The sequence below is a fragment of the Anastrepha ludens genome, chromosome 3, assembly GCF_028408465.1.
Source record: "Anastrepha ludens isolate Willacy chromosome 3, idAnaLude1.1, whole genome shotgun sequence".
Classification (NCBI taxonomy): domain Eukaryota; kingdom Metazoa; phylum Arthropoda; class Insecta; order Diptera; family Tephritidae; genus Anastrepha; species Anastrepha ludens.
The window spans coordinates 89,244,630-89,263,070 of NC_071499.1; positions in this window are offsets into that span (position 1 = coordinate 89,244,630).

Here is an 18,441-nt window from a genome sequence, read left to right on the forward strand (position 1 = left end):
ATGTCAATCTACAGTAAGCTAAAGAATTTTTTTTTTCAAATTAATATTCCCTAATGATCCTCCCAAGCGTAAAAGGCTTTTCAAGAGTGAATAACTCCTAGACAGTAACTTTTTAATGTCATCTTTGACATTTGTTAAGTAGACAAATGTACAGTTTTGCACGAAAAAACAACGCGTTAAAATTATTGGAGCTTATTTTGAAACTAACCGATCTTAAAAACAAACAAGATATCACAAAGCTCCTAATATTTTTTTGTTAGAAATAATCATCCGAACGTGTCGATAATTCAAAGGTGAAACAATTTTGCCGAGGATTGAAAAAGGACTGGCACACCAAAAACTGGACGTTCTGTGGAGAATATTCGTGCTGTGGCGCAAAGTGCTGTTGATCAACCTTGAGTATCGATATCTCGTCATTGTTCTCAACAACTAAGCATTCATGAATCGACTGTTTGGCAGATTATACCTGTAGACGTGCACATGGTGGACATTTAAATGCTTTTTTACTGCTAATTATTAAGAGCCGTGTTTTCAATAAAAATAGTGAAACCTGAAATAATCTTAATTTTTACAGGTTTTATTTTAAAACAACAATTAGGCGCATCTTTTGGAAAACCCTTTATAAACATTAGCTTGGACAAAGCTTTTTTTGTATACTCTCCTTAATAGTACGAGTTTTTTATCTTCAGCATTCCAATGCACTTATTAATGAAGTTTCATTATAGCTGTCTCGAGAAAAAATTAAAATTCCCATTTAAGTGAAAAGTAGAGAGTTAAATTTAGTACAAAAAATTTCTCGCTGAATTCTGGAAACAAAAATTTTATTTCAAGGCGTTTTAAGCATAATATTTTTGGTAAACTATTCGCACTTTCGACAAAAATTTAAAAATTTCAAGCCTTCGAAAAAATAAACACAGACTGTCCATACTGTCTTCGCAAAAGTTGAGGGCGGACATAGCCTCTCTTATAATTGTTAGCATTTGTTCGTGTTCAGTATTTTTTTTTTTTTTTGTCGGGACAACTAGCAAGTGCAGCACTCAGACATTAATTAAGTCCAGTGTACAACACTTGGATTCCCTTTTAATTTTCTTTAAATCTACCCGATCTCCGAAGAAGTCTGAGTAGATCTTGTGATGCCAAGGACCCAAGATGGTCGCTTCTTAACACATCAGTGCCAAAGACCTCAACCCTGATTCGAGCGAAGGCGGGGCAGACGCACAGGAAGTGGTCCGCCGTCTCATCCTTGTGTTCAGTAACGTTTTTGTAAAATTGTTCTACTGAGCACTTTTGAAACTCCTATTTAATTTTTAAAAAATTTTCAGAGCATTATTGACATAAAAGCATAAACATAAACGAAGAAGCAAATATAAAGGATATTTGACTTATTTCTTAATTTATTATTATTTATGGCTGGTTCAATAAAAACCTCTTGTTAACACTACTTGAACGAAGGAAGAAATAAGCAATAAGTAAGGCATTTTTCAATAGGTGCGCTTCCACTTTTTTCCGATAGGGAGGGCGAACGACGCAATATTTTTTATTTTTCGCTTGTCATTTGTAAACTTCATTAGTATACATTTCATCATGGAACGCTACACACTTGAGCAACGCTTGCAAATTATTGAATTTTATTATAAAAATGCGTGTTCTGTTAAGAAAGTTTAAAGTCGAAAAATCATCTTCAGTGATGAAGCTCACTTTTGGCTCAATGGCTTTGTCAACAAGCAAAACATGCATTACTGGGCAGAAAGCAATACACACGTGATTCATGAGGCACCGTTGCATCCCGAAAAAATCACTGTTTGGTGCGGTTTACATGCCGGCGGCGTAATTGGCCCATATTTTTTCGTTGACGAGAACGATCGCCACGTTACTGTGAATGGAAATCGATACCGCGACATGATAAACGATTATTTTTGGCCGCAATTGAATGGTATGGACTTAGACGACATGTGGTTTCAACAGGACGGGGCCACAAGCCACACAGCACACGCTACAATTGATTTGTCGAAGAGTAAGTTCGATGAGCGCATTATTTCCAGAAATGGACCGGTCGAATGGCCACCGCGCTCGTGTGATTTGACGCCTCTAGACTATTTTCTTTGGGGTTATGTGAAGTCATTGGTCTACAGTAACAAGCCGGCGACGATTTGTGAGCTCAGAGCCAATATTGAACGCGAAATTGCTGGAATTTCGGCCGATTTATGCAAAAGAGTGGTCGAAAATTGGGTTCAACGATTGGACTTCGTCAAACGTGCACGCGGTGGTCATGCAAAAGACATCGAATTTCATACTTAAATGTATATGTTCAAACTCGATAATAAAAAAAAAATTAGTTAAAAAAGTCAAACCGTTTGTGTTTTATTCAAAAAAAAAGTTTAAGCGCTCTTACTGAAAAACGCTTACATTTCAGCACTAACCAAATCCAACTGTGCATTAAAATTTGAACGTAGCTTTAGGTCGCATGCAGCTGGTTAATAAGTATTGTACAAGGTGGCGCAAAATTAATCATCCAATGTTGTTTTTTGAATCATTTTTACGAATAATTTTGAGTGCTGGAAATCTTTGTTTGACCTTTACTTGTTCGTCTGTTTGTATACTGCTGCTGTCTAGTTCACAAGATTTTTTTTTATATCTCCCCTTTATTTATTACAGTCTGTTATAGTTATATTAACAATATGAAGTTTTTGTACAATTACCAATGTAAGAAGAATCTGTTATTATTATTATTATTTTTTTTTTTTTTTTTTTGTAATTACACTGTAAATCTTATAGTTAGATCAGTCCGTGTGAGTCGCTTTAATCTTCGTTTGATATTTTCTGCCGCTATATATAGACTTTGTTACAACGAAAACCAACAGAAGCCGTTAATAATTTGACTGAAACCCCGACAGAGGGGCTGGATATATCGGACATAGTATCTGCCATATGGTATTTACTGACGACAGCATTTTTGGTCCAGTCCGTAATAGACGTGCACGCTTCTTAACAAGTAGCGATGAGTAGTTACAAAATTGGCATTTTTTCTTAATTTCAATTTTAATTTTTACAAGTTTCGTACTTTTGGACTGAATTGGACTGCAGTGAATGCACACAAATTTTAATTTTTTTTATCAAAATGAATTATTTTTGTTTTATAAAAACTTACGTCGTATGGATTTCATTATTACCCCTGCTGCACGGTTTTTTGGGAAAATATTTAGAGTTTTTTCATCTTATACGATTTTATAAAGTTTTGGAACATAATTTTTTCAAGATATTTTTTTACATGCAATTGCAAGGAACGTATCTACCGTGCAAAAACAGAGTTGGGTGCATATAAGGGGAAATATTGTATTTATTTTTTTATTAGTGACTTTATTTGTTCAAACTATATTAGCGGCCTTGGAGGCCGTTGTTTTCGTATTTTCATTTTGTGAGCTCAAGGCTGACTTAACAATAAAACAACAATGTGCATTTGTTCGGAAATTTCATTCGATAAATTGTCATCTTCCATAATTAGTCGACTTAGTACATCCAGTATAAGTAAATATAAGTTGTGTGTACATTTGTAGTTATTCAAATATGTATTTATGATTTTCAGACCTGTCATATTCAGACCTTCTAATTGAGGCCGAGATATCGAAACATAAATGACAAAAAATATTACAAATAAAACAAATAAGCTTGAGCTCACAAAATGAAATTACGAAAGTGTTTCTTTATTTTTCTTTGGAAATCAACTACAGATAAACTGTTTATTTAAGGTTTAATTCATGTCTTTACTAACAGCGCCCTTTCTTTAGCTCATCTAGAACACAACATTCTGCAATTGGCATTAAGACAGTCACTACAAGTCATTGCTTTCAGCCACTCAACTCATCAGTTTTCGCAGCAATTCGCTCAACAACTGTATTTTCAACTAAAGGGTGGTTAAATTTTAAGGGCCGATATTGAATGTGAACCAAACCTAAACTTCAAGCTTATTTTTGCATTTTATTTGACATTTTTCAGTTTCAGACTAACTCAATTTCAACCATAGAAAGATACATAATCAAGCAACGCGTTAAAGTTATTCAGGCTTATTATGAAAACGGGCGTTCAAATCAAAATGCATATCGCGCACTTCGTAATTTTTTCGGTCTATTTAATCGTCCATTTTCACCTCAGTGGATTTATCAATAAGCGGAATTGCCGCATTTGGGCGAATAATAATCCAAGAGTGATTCCCGAAAAACCAATGCACCCACAAAGAGTGACTGTTTGGTGCGGTTTATGGGCCGGCGGCATCATTGGGCCGTATTTTTTCCAAAATGAGGCCGGTCAGGCAGTTACTGTGAATAGTGTTCGCTATCGTGTGATGATAACAAACTTTTTATGGCACGAATCGGAAGATATGGATGTGGACGATATGTGGTTTCAACAGGACGGTGCCACTTGTCACACAGCTAACGAAACAATGGCTCTTTTGCGCGCAAAATTTTATATTTTATTCAAAATCAACACCGCCCTTTGAAACTTAACCACCCTTTACAATGCAACACATAAACAGGATAGCTTCAACAACATAAAATTAAGCAATTACCGCCACTGCTGGTGCCACCAGTGAGATCGCCCTGGCTGATGTAAAATGCCATATGTGCCTAGCTTCTAAGACACTGAGTGCCAATTGCTTTTATGTTATGTCAATTTGCCAACTCAAGCAATAAGTGGTAAGAGCAAATATATGCACAACTGTATGTATGTAAATAACTGCTAACTACGGCGCTGCATTTAACTCACCGTCGAACATACGTAGATTATGTATCCATATGTATGTATGTTAAGTACATACCTATAACCGTGGGATCATTAGTATTTGTGCAAACCATTGATTTGCTTGCTTGATTGCTCAAACATTTTCTTTTATTTGACTCAAGACGCTCGACGCACACACTGCAAACGCCGATTAGTACTCCAGAAGACTGTCGGTGGCACAATCTTTGATTAGCATTAAACCAATATTGGCACTGCTATTGTTGTTGGGCATATTAACATGCACACGCAGACACGTTATGGTATGCGTAATTGCAGTGTGCGTGTTCGTATGCTTCTGAGCAAATTGAACTGATAGAGTAATTCAGATGAACTGCTGTAGACAGTAAAAACAGCATGAAAAAATTAAAAGAAAAGTACTTTGATAAAGTAAAATACAGATTACTCAAACCAGTTTTTTTATAACATAAGGGGTTCGTCTGGCGTAACAGCAGTTTTTTGTTGACACTTTCTTAGTATTACATTTTATTTTATTATTATTATTTTTTTTTTAAACAAATAATGATTCATTTCATGTTTTCAGCAGACATTTCTTAACTTTTCAAAACTCCGTGTATATCAAACTATACAGGCGAATCAACTTCTGACATCTGGAACGGCCACCGCGCCAAAAAAGTTAGCTGAGGTCTGCCGTGACAGCAAAAAGTTCAGTATCAACGAAACTGTTACAAGCACATAATTTTTTTTAATTTAAATAGTCTCGTTTTTTATAAAATTGCATAGATTCGGATTAAGCAAGTGAGTAGGGGGCATAAATGTGTACATTATGGATTTAAAAACATGCTTTAACTGATAAGCTGGGCCTTAACCTTCAGTAGACATACCTCCTCTTTTCGACGTAAATGACACACAGGGCTAAATTTCACCCTTATATCTGCACAAATTCGGTGCGCACCAACTACTGAGAACTAGAATTCGAAGAGTAAAATCGGAACTACTCAAATACAATTAACGATGTACTTCCAGATGTTAGAAAAAAACAAGAAGGGAATTTTTGGTCCCACAATCGGAAAATACAGCCGCCACAACGAAACATCCGGTAACGGACAGAGGTTGGTCGACTTCGCCGGGGCTCGAAACATCGTAGTCTGCAGCACCAGATTCCAGCATAAGAGGATACACTAAGCCACCTGGCTGTCTCTTGATCCAAAAACGCGAAACCAACTCGTGTTGTGTTAGATGGAAGACACGCTTCTAGTGTTTTAGACAAACGTACGGTCCGAGGATCCAATATCGACTCGGATCATTACCTTGTTGCAACCAAACTGCGCACACGCGTCTGTGCAGCAAAAAACATACATCTACCTATGCAAAGAATGTTCGACATCGAAAAGCTGCAATCACAACAGGCAGGCAGAAGATTCGCCAATCGACTCTCACCCCTGGTCTTAAAGAGTGCTGCCTAACAATCCGGCATGCACAAACAATGGAGCAACATTTCTCGCTCTCTACGTAGGGGAGCCGAAAAAACAGTTGGTATCACGAGGAATGTCATACTGCCGCAGAAAGAAAAGATGCCGCCAATAGAGCCCCGCTGCGGTCGGGCGCAAGGCGAGTCATGTGGGATCGCTACCGAGAACTAAGAAAAGAAGAGAGACGTATTATCAGACAGAAGAAACGAGAGACCGATATACGTGAGTGCGAGGAGCTTGAGATGCTGGCCAACAAGAAAAACGCCCGAAAACAGAAGTTGTTAAGACCGGGGCGTTTTCCTATAAGAACAAAGACGGCGATCTGGTGATTGACATCCAGAGCATACTTAAATTATGGAGGAATCAGTTCTCGAACATGTTAAATAGTGACAACTGCGCTTTTTACAGAAAATGCGCTGATCCCGACACAGTCATCCTTCAAGCTAGAAGCATTGACATTAGCGTAGAAGCTGAAAATCATGGAGATTTACTCTCCGACTTGCAGATCTCCAGGCATTAATAGGATAGTATTCGCTGACGACAAAACTGTCGTTTCTCCACCCGACCATCACGAAGTTAGAATAGCAATAACGCGGCTAAAAAACAACAAAGCTGCGGGCGCCGACGGACTGCCGGCTGAGCTATTCAAACATGGCGGTGAGGAACTGGTAAAGTGCATGCATCAGCTCCTATGCAAAATATGATCGGATGAAAGCATGACTGCCGATTGGAATTTAAGTGTGCTCGACCTTATCAGTGTGGCTTCAGACCTGCAAAGTCTACCATCGACCAAATATTCACAATACGCCAAATCTTGGAAAAGACCCACGAAAGGAGAATCGACACACACCATCTTTTCGTCGACTTCTAAGCTGCATTCGACAGTACGCAAAGGAGTTACTTGTATGCCGCTATGTCTGAATTTGGCATCCCCACAAAACTAATACGGCTATGCAAGGTGACGGTGCTCAACACCAGCAGTGCCGTCAGAATTGGGGAGGATCTCTCCGAGCCGTTTGATACCAAACAAGGTCTCAGACAGGGTGACTCGCTGTCGTGTGACTTCTTTAACCTGATGTTGGAGAGCATCGTACGAGCCGCAGAACTTAATCGCTTAGGCACAATATTTTATCAGAGCGTACAATTCCTGGCATATGCCGATGATATCGATATCATCGGCCTCAACAACCGTGCTGTTAGTTCCGCCTTTTCCAAACTGGATAAAGAGGCAAAGCAAATGGATCTGGTGGTGAACGAAGACAAAACGAAGTACCTCCTGTCATCAAACTAAAAGTCGGCGCACTCGCGTATCGGCACCCACGTCATTGTTGACAGTTATGATTTCGATGTTGTAAAAGACTTCGTTCATTTACTAACCAGTATTAACACCGATAGCAATGTCTTGCCAATAAGTGCTACTTTGGACTAAGTAGGCAAATGAGTAGTAAAGTCCTCTCTTGACGACTAACTAACTAACACTCTACAAGACCCTCATCATGCCCGTCCTAACGTATGGCGCAGAAGCTTGGACGATGGCAATATCCGATGAAGCAACGCTTGGAGTGTTTGAGTGAAAGATTCTGCGTACGATTTTTGGACCTTTGCACGTTGGCGAATATCGTAGACGATGGAACGATGGGCTGTATGAGCTTTACGACGACATAGACATAGCGCAGCGAAGAAAGATCCAGCAGCTACGTTGGCTGGGTCATGTCGTCCGAATGGATACCAACGCTCCGGCTCTGAAAGTATTCGATGCGGTACCGGCTGGTGGTAGCAGAGGAAGAGGAAGGCATCCACTGCGTTGGAAAAATCAGGTGGAGAAGGACTTGGATTCACTTGGTATGTCCAATTGGCGCCGGTGAGCAGGAGAAAGAAATGACTGGCGCGCTTTGTTAAACTCGGCCAAAATCGCGTAAACGGTTATCGCGCAAATTAAGAAGAAGAAGAAGAAATAAATAAAGTACAGCCTGTCAAATCTATTATTATGTGGGGTGACTCACAGCCAGTGTGTCTTTCCGAAGGTTAATATCCTAAAGTGACCTAACATTTTTTGCATAATTGGTTTAATAATATTTTAAGCGTGTAGTCAGCTAAAAATGGTCAGAAATCGAATTTTTGATTACTGTTAGAATTACTGTGTATAGATAGTATTACTCTTAAAAAATATATCGATATCACAATTTTCAAAATGGGCCAGATTGTAGCCAGATCTATCAAAATTAGGTATAGAGGATTCAATCTTGATAAACTAGTTAAATATACAAATTTTTATGATATGATGAAATGATATTCAATTCTATGATAGGCTACAGAGGGGAAGAGGTATGTCACAGCACATCCCTCTCGGGGCAAAATTATATCACTTAATATTTGAATCAGTGTTGAATAGTTTCCAGAAAAATAAGAAAAATTCCGCAAAATTTTCAAACCAATTCGACGGTTTTTACTTAGAATTTATAGGAGGTTTTTTGGTGGGCAGTTTTATGAAGTTGGTAAAATTTCTATAATTTTTTAATAAATTTGAAATTTCTATTAAAATAATAACGAAAATTTACAAAACAAAAAAAAAAAGTAAAAATTTCTTAAAATATTAATAAACATTAAAAAAATAAAATAAATCACTTAAACATTGAAACTTGGTGGGAGGTCACAGCAGAGATTGCTTCAAATGATATCCTAAGAACATCATAAATTCAGCGCTGATACCAGCAGGGCTCATTCGCTTTTGAAGAAAATGAATTCGAAAGCTCAATAAACTCCGCGCCTACCATGACCTACCACCAATCCTGAAGAGAAAGAAATTGCAAAAACTTGCTTTTTCCTCGATTTCAGACATATTTTAGCTGCAAATTACGTGGAATCAAAAAACAAAAATGGTTTAATTAAATTTTCTTCTCATAAAGTCAGAAACCCACACTAACGCGTTGATTAAGAAATACCTACTTTGAATTTTGTATCAGGTCTGCTATTTTTATTTTAGCTTTACTCTTGCAATTAACAAAACTAAAGTTTTAAGTGTAGCATAGTTCTCATTTGTAGTACATTGTTTCTTTTAATACTCCCATGCACTGGCGCCTTGAAACACACTCATCTCGCGCCTGCACACAAACCAACACACACAGATTTCACCGCTGCAGCACAAATCTACTCTCAACTTCTCGTCGTCGTCCGCAACGCACTTAACGCTACGCGCACCACTACTTCCTGTGAGTGAGATCACTGCAGGTGTTCGGCCATTTGGCATTTTCATAAATCAATTTTACGCCAAAAGCTCTCCAAAAACACTACAAATTCAACGCCTAGTCTCTAATGTGTTTTCTCAAAACCCTAGCAGCGCACTGCTGCTACGGGCCAATAAATATATCAGCACAACACTTTTCGATTTTATTTGTAGATATGTACGTACCATAAATAGGTATGTATGAGTTGACTAAGACAGTGCAGCAGCATGCCACACCCACCTAACTTATATATGTATTAGTTAAGAGGCTGTGCAGCCGCATGTCACACCCACCTAACTTACTTGAATAGTATTTGCAGAATGCAAGCGTATGTGCGTACCGGTTGTGTGGTGCTGCTCTGCGCCAATGTTTAGTCGTACGGATAGTTTCGGCAGACAGGCGAAATGTGCACTAAAAGTTGCCTGTAAAATTTATAACCTTCAAGTGAATTTATTTGCTCTTTCTGCTTTTTTCTAGTATGTTTCACACATACATATAAATACTTCACTTTTTCAATTTTTTTACTTTTTTATCTTACGAATATTCTAGTTTTGAGTTCCACTTTCACATTACCAAAAGTTTTCGTATATTTATGGTCTGAAAGAAAAGTTCTAATTTACGGCCGATTGAAATGTTACAAACTCTGGGTGGAGTATATTGCATTGTGAAGTCAAAATGTGCAAGGTGATTAAAGGGTTAAGTTTATGGTGGATGCTGAGCAAAATTGATCAGAATTTCTGTAGTGCTACGTCTTTTTTACGGGTATTCAGAATCTAATAATGACCAGCATAACATTGGAAAAGCCTTGGCCTCAAGAATAATAATACTTATAGATATTGGTTTAACCAAATATTTATTACTGTCGATGAAAGTCGAAAAAGTATTATTTTAGCTGTCCCCTTAGCAGCTAGGAGGGTATTTTTGAAACTTCATTACCTCATGCACGCTTGTTGAATATTCGGATGAAAGCATCCAAACTCCATGTACAATTAGCCCTGCCATAAGTTCTGTTGCAAGTTAAGTCCGTTATAGATATGGAATTAAAAAAAAAAATAATAATAATTGGCGCGTACACTTCTGTTAGGTGTTTGGCCGAGCTCCTCCTCCTGTTTGTGGTGTGCGTCTTGATGTTGTTCCACAAATGGAGGGACCTACAGTTTCAAGCCGACTCCGAACAGCAGATATTTTTTATGAGAAGCTTTTTATGACAGAAATACACTCGGAGGTTTGCCTTTGCCTGTTGAGGGGAGGGGCGGCCGCTATTAGAAAAAAACGTTTTCTTAATTTTAGTGTTTCACCGAGATTCGAACCAACGTTCTCTCTGTGAATTCCGAATGGTAATCAGGCACCAACCCATTCGGCTACGGCGGCCGTATGATAGATATGGAATTATAATAGATTTTTTAATGATATTAGTTTTATTTAATCATGTAAATATTAAATCCAAAAAATTTCAAATTTCCATTCGAAATGGTATCCATTTGATTTTACATAAGCCTTCAAACGATTAGGCCATTCAGCTATTGCAGCACGCACGGTTTCCATCGATATTAAGACCCTCCAAATTTCTGTGTGGTTTTTGGCAGGCCATATTCTCCAATTCTGATCAAAAACAATAGTCCAATTGCTTCAAATCTGGACTTTTAGACGACCAATCTTCAGCGGCTATGAACCCAGAAATATTGTTTTTTAGGTGTAAGGTGTTTTTTTCCTAATGAGCTGCAGCGGAATATTGCTGGAAGATCCAACGTTTTCCATTGAAGAGAGTACTGCTTAATTGTTTCACTACGTCTTCTAAGACATCCTCCTGGGGCACTTTTGTCCCGGTCTTAACCCCTTTTTGCAGAAATTAAGAGATGTATCGTCTTTACAAGACACTCCCCACCAAACCATTGTGAAGGATTGAGGGTGGCCACGCTTAACCCTTGGAACAACGTTTTTTGCACGGTTCAGAAGCTTTAGCATAGATTTTGTCGTTGTGCTTATTAAAAACTTCTTCAACATGAAAAATTGTCTCATCCGTGAAAATAATATTTTCATGGACATTGATCGCGTGCCACCGAAGAAGGCTTTCATGTGTAGATCATCTCTAATTAGTCTTGACATAGATCTGATCAATACATTCATTTCCCTGGACATGATTTTCTACTTTCCAAGGGGATTTTTGCGAATTCTTTCTTGAACGGCTTTATAGCTGCACTGGTTCAAACCTTGCGAGGACAACCACTTCAGACATTCGCGAAAAACGATTGATCGTGCGTAAACACACATTCTCGAAATATTAAGTTTTTTCAGCCCTTCATAAATCTCACTTGCACTTTTACCACACTTTTGTAAAGCAATCACTGCAATGCAATTTTCCTCAGCTCTCCACTCCATTGTCAAGCAAGCCTACTAAAACGTATCACTTAAAATTTTTACAAAAATCGATTTTTACCATTCCTCAGTTTTTTTGCACTAAAAATATCAAAAACATGGAAATGACATGGATATCAAAAATCAAACAATCAAACATTCTCAGTATCCTTACAGGGGATTGTAAGATGCTTGAACCTACTTTGATTATACCTCCCAGTAGGGACGTCGCCTGGCCTAGCCCCATAATTAGGTGCCAGCTCACGTTTCTTAGCCTAAGCTTAGTTTCAGATATTTAGCAAAATACCTCTGCCAATTGCAATTGCTTCCACAAACATTTGCTCTTCATTCTTGCTATTATTGCTGTTTACTTTTTGGCATTTTAGCTGGCATTTTCATTATTGTCAATTATGTACTCTTAGTATACTCTTTCTGCCCTACTCCTCACCTAAAGTAACCATAGTGCTCGACACGCCAGCTGTATTAAGATTGATAGAAAAGATACGCAAAATATCGACAGAGAACAAAGGTAACAGCGGCAGGGGTGGTGGGTGAGGATAAGAGACAAACCTACATACAGCGAAGCATTCCTACGAGAAATAATTACAATTTTGACGGCGGGACACCACTTCATTTCTCACTCCCCACATCGGCCTCTAATTCACTGAAGTCCAACGACACCGTGCCTTCACCGTCACCAAAGGACAGCTGACAAAAAATTTAAATATCCCTTTATTTCACCATTACCGCCCGGGTACACACCACATATTCGCCAAACTTAGAGGTAAAGCTTTAGGGCGGCAGAGGTTATGTTACAGCTATGACTATGCAGGTGTCATTGGTATTGATTTTCTGACCGATGTAGTCCGTTCCGTATATTTTAATATGTATTGCATGTTTTGCGCTCTAAAGTGTCGATTTGGTCTTTTTATCGGGTTAACTTTTTTGCTGCCACTTCCGTTTAACCTTTATATTATTTGTCATTTCATTAATAGCTGCAATCTGGTTTTATGGGCAAGCAAAAATTAATTTTCATATTCGAAAATGCAAAATTGATAATTATTCTTGTCGGATTTTGATGTCTAACTGTTGGGAGTTGTCCCAAAAATTATTCTATTTGCCTGTGACCAAATGCATTGTACTAAAGTGAAAAATATACAAGAGCTGATATATATAGGTATGCAAGCTGAGAATTTTTTAAAATAAGTTCCAAACTTGTAAACGTCTATAAAAATATTTTGCATATGCTCTATTATTATTTTATATGTTTTCTGTGAGAAGAAGGAAGTTAGTACTTATTTATGAACAAAATTCCCGACCATTATTGTATACTCTAAAGGGATTAAGAAACAGAAATCACCATATGAAATGACTTTTATATTAATAGCTCGTGAAAAAAATTGCATAAAAGTACTATATGTATGCCATGAAATTATCTTCCAGATTATAATAAAAAAAATCTTTCCAGCAATATTTCTGATTTTTAATATCATTTTATGTTCTCAAGGCCTTAAGAAAACACCCGTTATTAGATCCTATCCGTGGTTAAATTCGGACGACATTCTGTTTAACCTTCCTATACTCGCGCATTGGTCTCTGAGACCGAGGAAATACATTTCCGTAATTATTTTTATGCACGAAAAACTGGAGAAGCCGAGCTCTATGCTAGCTGTCGGATTTGTGGCTTACTTCGTTTTGGTGCACGCTGTGCGTTTGCGCGAAGCGTACGTGTTGTAGCATTTGGCGCTAATCGGTCCGTGAGACCGACCGAGTATAAGTGCAAGTTTTATTGTAAGTATTAATGTAATATATTTTTTGAATTTATATATTTTTCTACAAACTTTGAATACTCTATGACTTATGTATAGTAAAATATATGTATGTATGTTGCTCTATATTACATTTTTATCAATTCCTTTACTCTGTTTAGATTATACCTGTGGGCAAAAAGTAAGGTGAATTTATTTGTCAAACTTCGCGGGATTAAAATTTCGCTCTAGCTTTTTTTTCATGAGTTGGCAGCACTGTTAATAACATCTGGGCCAAATTTCATGTGAATGTCATTATCAGTAATATATTTACGCTTCTGTTTACCAAACGACCAAGAGTGCATTTTTCGATTTTTACAATGTCTGATTTGATTGAGCAGAGAAGTGCCATCAAATTTTGTTTGCGGAATGAAATTTCGGCTGCGGAAACGTTTAGCATGTTGCAGAAGGCATTTGGTGATTCGACCATGTTTATAAGTGGCACAAAGACTTCAAAGAGGATCGAGAACGTGTTGATGACTTGGAGCGCTCCGGACGACCATCGACGTCAACAGATGACCAACACGTCAATAAAGTGAAGGAGTTAGTGCACAAAAATCGTCGGTTGACTGTTAAAGACCTTACTGATATGATCGGAATATCAGAAGGATTTATAAAAACCATTTTGAAAGTCCATATGGGCCTACGAAAAGTCAAATCTCATTTGGTACCGAAAACTCTCAATTTCTTGGAAAAAAGTCGTCGCGTTGATGTGTGTGAAACAATGTTTTCAGACTATCAGGACAAGCTCAAATGCATCATTACGGGAGATGAGACTTGGATTTATGCTTACGACCCTGAAACAACCGACCAATCAAGCAAATATCCTGCTAAAGGCGAGGCCAGACCGAAAAGAGCACGTCAAAGCCGTTCAAAAATAATGGTCATGATGGCAGTTTTTTTCGATTTTCGTGATGTGGTGCACTATAAATTCCTTCCACCTGGCCACACTGTTAATAAGGAATATTACGAGTATTTGAGCGTTATGCGTCGTTTACGTGAAGCAATTCGTCTAAAAAGACCAGAATTATGGGCCAACAACTCTTGGTTTTTGCATCACGATAATGCACCGTCTCACACTGCACTCGTTCTTCGTGACCATTTCGCCAAAAATTCCACGCATATCGTTCCGCAACGACCGTATTCGCCAGATTTGGCTCCGACTTAGAGTATTCCCAAAACTCAAGAGACCACTCCGGGGAACGCGTTTCGAGTCGATTGAGGAGATAAAAGCTGAATCGAAGAAGGTGCTGATGGCTATACCGGAAATGGACTATTTGGCATGTTTCGGGGATTAGAAAAATCGTTGGCATAAGTGTATTTCATCGAGAGGGGATAATTTTGAAGGGGATGAAATTGATTTACAAGAATAAATAAAGATTTTTCATTTTACAACCAAATTCACCTTACTTTTTGCCCACAGTACATAGTATATATGTATGTGTCCATAATTTTCAAAGTGGCCTGAGTCATGTCTTTCTTGTTACGAGACAATTAACGGATAAACATATAAATTGAGACATATTCCTTTATTTTTATAAGTGCTTTATATGACCTTAAATAATGAAAATTTATTACGAATATAAAGTTGAATACTAATTTTGCACAAAATTGCTTTTTTATAAACTTTAAAAGTAATTCATTTAAACCTTTATTATTGTAACTTTCAGATTCTTAAGATGTTCCTATAAGATCGGAGAGGTAAAAGGTAGTAAGCATTTTTTAAATTTGTCTGCTGACACTGGCGCTCTGGTTTAATATAAGTAGGTATAATGGAAACAAATCAATATTCCGAAATTTTTTTCGTGAAAGTTGAAAAACGTAGGATGCAGTATCATCAAAAAAATGGTTGTTCTAGTTGCCCACTCAGGCTCATACCCCTTTATGATGCCGCATACGGAACATTTCTTTATCTCTCCTAAAAGTAGATACGATGTATGTCTACTCATCAGCCAGTTGAATGCCAAGTCTTGTTAGTTCATTCCTCCTGCAGCTCCCCTTGACGCTAGTGAGCAGGAACCCAAGTTACTTTTCGGTGAAATGGCTCAGGCATTCCGTTACAAATGTACGGCAGTTATTGGCTACCTTAGAGGTTGTCTGCTGGCTTGTGAGAGACTTTAACGCCCCTTCACTAGCAGTGAAAATGTGTTATAGATATCGATTCATACTATACTAATGATACGACTTTTTCAATTGCCATCAGGGTAGTAGCAATACATCCGCTAAATTTGGAGAATTCGAAAAAATATTGTACAACAATAAAAGAATCGTAAAGCTAACATTCGGTAGATATCGTATTTTTCCTATATGATAAGCTCGAAAACTCGGGTGTGATTACTGCCTGATTTGCGGTACCAAGCTGTTCTTGATCCAGAACATTAAAAGTAAATTTCAATTTTGATATCTCACATTTCGCTGGAGCACGAGCGAATTGACTGGCTAAGCTTATCCGGTGAAAAAGTCGTGAAAGCCTTTTCCACATTTTCTCTGGGGTACAAAAATAGGATACGGGTGTACCTTCAATCGAATAATTAAGTTCATTGAATCTTTGGTATTTTCCCCACAAACCATAGGTGGGCATCCTTAAACCTGTAACTCATTGAAATTAGTAAAGCGGGAAAACTAATGCTTACAAACGTTATTTAATTGTTGCAACTATGGAAATGTATACACGTGCATATATATATACGCATAGTAATACTCTACCCCAACTCCTGTACTTCATTCCATTAGGAAAAATTACTCATACGCCACCGCACCACATTCACTCACTGTAAAATCAGCAATATGAATAAAAATGTAGCAAATAAGTAGAAACAAAACTCTAACAATAACAACAATCAAATACATTTTCACTTAGCACTAGGGCATTCGTGGTCCAACAACCACGATAACAATTGTGAAATATACTGAAAATAATTCACCAAATCCGATATATAACTGTAAATTCCATTTATTTACACTTACACACACACATTTATGTGCGAGTGCGCGTGCATAAAATCAAAAATATAAATCAAAGTGCATTTTGGTCGTTGGTTTGTCGTTTGCTTTTGCGGAGCGACGCTGGTTGACTGACTTGTAGTTGTTATTGCTCATTGCCACAGCAGCAAGCACAAAGTTTCTGTACAAGCATGGTGCACTAATTGATTTATGCCTCACGACGACAATTAGAGCGCTACCAAGCTTTTGTAACTGGGTTTTTATGCGCTATTTCAGCATACGGATTAGGGCAGAGCAACTTTTTTTGCGTTTAACTTTTCCACACCACACAAAAAGAATTAATTGCGCTTTAGAAACGCACTTTAGAATAGGCAACTGGGTTTTTATTACAATAATGCAGATCCTAAATTCTAAAATAAAACCTCTGGTATAACTTTTTATATTTGTTTTATATGATAGTTGTATTTATAACGTGATCCTTCAGCAATATTTAAAATGACTCAGAATAAAGTAAAGTAGCTAAAAAATCAAACTGTTTAAAGTCAAATTGACTATTTTTAAAATCCAATAGACCCTTTCCAAAATCAAGTTGACTATTCTAAAATTGGTTATTTTAAAACAAATTGACTATTCTAACATCTGATTTACCTTTTATAAAATCCAAGTGACTTTTCCAAAATTTAATTTACTATTCTAAAATTTAATTGACTACTCTAAAATCTAATTCAACTTTTCTAAAAACCCATTTAACTTTCTAGAATAAAATTCATGGCTTCTAAATGCAACTGCAAACACGCTGAAACAGATTTGCTTGCAGGAAATTGGTCAAGATTTTTATATCTCAAAAAAAAATGAACATATTTCACAACCAGTTTCTGTAGAGAATGAAAAAAGGACTATCAGAACAGACTGGGGTTTTATGCAAATTAAAGTCTATATGAACAAACCAAGCAAGCTGAAGCACACCATTTGAGTCAAAATTTGTTCATGTTTTATTTCAAAACTACATCTAAGCGTGTCTTAGACCTAAGACTTTGAAATATCCCCATGCCCAAGTAAAGTTAATGACACAGTATGTATTTTATAAATTAGCACAAGTAGTACTTAGAAAATATTTATTTTTATGGATCCATTTTCACTACCATCCATTACATCAGTAGCATTTTTTGGTTGAAGCAATTGCGGTGGCCATCTCAGCACAAAAACCTTTGAAGAGCACCAAAGAAAATAAAGAAAATTGTTGAGTTTTAAAAATGAAAATTAAATTAGAGTAAAAAACCAACTCGTGTATTTAAACTATTTAATTTTATTAATAGAAAAATTTATTTATTAGATCAACCCGTTTAAAGTTTTAATTTTTATTCTGTCCCTATCAAAGCAAAAACAAACGATGCAAATGCTTTTTTCTGCTTCCAGTGAGAATGCATTTTTTAAGAATATCACTGCATCGTAAGCTATCTAAAATCTCATTTCGAATGAAAATAACTGTTAATTCAGGATTTATGTAATGCCATTTGTCAAACCTCAAACACATGTGGCAGCCACATGTCATAAAAAATAAAAGTGTAACCTCAAGTTACGCGCCAGTTATGATGGTTGAAACGGGGCGGCGTGCAATGGACTAAACTGCCACTTAAATAGCTGTTGCATGTATAAGGTATGTATTTAAGAGGTTAAAATTGGCGTGGGGGAATAACAGAGGTTTGTGGATTTTAGATGTATTCGATTTCTTACGCCACTTGACAGTTGTTTCTTGACAAAAACTGAAGACTGAAAACTGAGTGTGGGAAACGAATAAAAGAATTGATGCGAAAGTTACGACATTAACTTGACTCTCACACTCTTGTAAATGATAATATGTTTCCAATCTTCCCTCCATTTCCTTACCTTTGCCATTTTAAATTC